Genomic DNA, 2,500 nt, shown 5'->3' with positions numbered 1-2,500 from the left:
CTCCCTCTTTTTTACAGTCTCAACTCAACTTCAGTGTTTAACCCTAACACTCAGATATAATAAATATCTATTCATTATCAGTACATCGCCACATTGGCCCAAAAGGAGTGACGAGAGGTGAGAGCCCCTCAATGATAGACCAAATAACTCATTAAGCATAAGAGGTTCCCACTGAGGTCCTGTCCAACATAATCTGCAACAACATTCGTGTGCAATATTGAAAATGCATTCTTAGAAGTGAGTGCCATCACCCATCATGATAATTCTGTAGGTATTAGATTTAAGACACTTCTAGATTTGGTTAATCATAAAAACAAGTGTGGTCATCTAACTGCCTCCAGATGCCCCTTGTGGTAGATTTATGAAAAAGTGAAAGCCTTGTTTTAATAGAATCAAAATAAGTGGGGGTTCGGGGGTGGGGGGGGTCTGGGGGTGGGGGGGTTAAAAAGTTAAAAATGATAATACTCTTAGGAGGCCATTTAATCCTGAGATCTACGCGTATTAGAAAGGGATAATTCCACACACAGCCCTCCTCTCCACCCTGCCCAATAGAGAAGTGGGCCAAACTTAGCTGCGACACCACACGTGATAAGACCCACAGCACCAGATGTTCCTCATCTTTCATAACATGTTTGTGTCACTCTCGCTCAGGCTCCAGTTTGGGTCCTGTGTCAGTTCAGCAAGTGAGTTTGTGTGAGTGTGAGTGTGAGTGTGTGTGTGTGTGTGTGTGTGTGTGTCGCGGGGGGTGGGGGGGTGTACAGACACTAGAACCAGTCTTTCTTTCATTTAAGGATGATGTGTTTTTATCTGTCTGTCAGATGCAGAACACAGAAAACATGAGAGGGAGAGCACCATCAGAATAAGGCTTCACTTCTTTACCACACTGGTATGGAGAGCTAGAGAAAAGGAGAGAGGCAGGGAGAGCACGAGAGAGAGAGAAAGCAGGACGTTCATTGCAAATACAAACAAAATAAAGCATAAATAATAGCCTCAGTCAGCATATGTTTTGTTTTTGTTGTTTTTTATTATTATTTATTTTGTCATTGCTTGTATTTATTTATTTATTTATTTCTGGTAAGGTTCCTGCTATGCTGTGCCCCTGTGCATGTCTGGTAACCCAGCCTGAGCTGAGGCTTTTTAAATTGTTTTTTTCCTGGAGGCAGGGTTAGGGCCCTTCCAGCCCTAACAGTCTACCTGGGTGCCTCCTGGCCTGGCCTGGGCAATCGAACCTGTCAGACATGTGGAAGCCAGGGGCTCCAGATAACTTCCCCCGTGATCACAAACCCCCCTCCTAGATTGCTTATCGAACAGCTCAGGGAGATTGTGTGTGTGTGTGTGTGTGTGTGTGTGTGTGTGTGTGTGTGTGTGTGTGTGTGTGTGTGTGTGCGCGCGAGCGAGCCTGTGTGTGTGTGTGGCATTGAAGGCGCGTCTGTCTGTCCTTAAGTGTGTTTGTGTGTGTATGAGACAGTGTGCGTGTGTGTGTGTTTAAAATTCACGCCCACGATAATGCCACTAGACACCACTACCAGATGACATTGGGGCCCCTCTAATTTTTTTCATCATTTAAGACGACCCGTAATTAATCTGTCTGTACATTTAATTAAAAAGAAAAGTTGTGGCCGTAATTGAAAGTAATGCGCTCCCTTGTAAGCATCCGCAGGAAAAGAGATGCAGGCGGTAATGCACGCTGGCAGCGCAGATACATCACCACTTCTAATCCAAAGTTGACCTAAGTGACTCGGAGCTAGGGGGGGGGGGGGGGGGGGGGGTAGAGGAGAGTGAGAAGAGAAAAAAAAAAGAATGCTTGTCTCTGAAAAAGAGAGAAAATGAGCACATCAGGGGGGAAATTTTCTGCGGAAGAGGCAGCCTCACAAGTCACGACTTGGCCTGGCTGGGGCACCTTTGGGGAGGCACCATATGGCAGGCATGGTGGGCGACCCGCAGTGAAGGACCGGACAGTGCACACGCCATGGCAGGAAAACCACCCCACTCACCAGGCTGGATGCCTCCTTTCGCCCACCATACCCAATACTTAGCACCACTATAACAGCGCACAAATCCAGGAGGTAGGACTCCCATGGAGTCGGAGTGATGCCAGTGCTAACTTCACAACGGCCTCCTAGAGCAGTGTCTGTGTCGGTTTGGAAATATAAACCACGGCTCTCCCAAAACAGCATTGCAGGCCTTCAGACCTCCTGCTTTGGGTGATTCATAGGCCTATTATATCTCGGTGTGAGAAAATGACACATGGTGCCCGTGATCACCGCTCGACCAAATGCAACACGCCGGATAATTTCCAAGGTGCAGTGGGAGGTAGAGTTAGTCACTTGTTCATACACACATGGAGAGTTCACCATTTAGAACGGGGGGAAACGGCTGCACTCATCAAAAAAATGACTCCACAATTAGCGGTTTCAGGTCTGGCGGTCGAAATGTGCAACGTCAGCGCAACAGCAGATGCTTTGGTGTGACCCTATCCCGCAAAATATTCCCCCCCCCT

This window comes from Clupea harengus, chromosome 18 (genome assembly GCF_900700415.2).
Source record: "Clupea harengus chromosome 18, Ch_v2.0.2, whole genome shotgun sequence".
In the NCBI taxonomy this organism is placed as follows: domain Eukaryota; kingdom Metazoa; phylum Chordata; class Actinopteri; order Clupeiformes; family Clupeidae; genus Clupea; species Clupea harengus.
Note: the sequence above shows the minus strand (reverse complement) of the source record.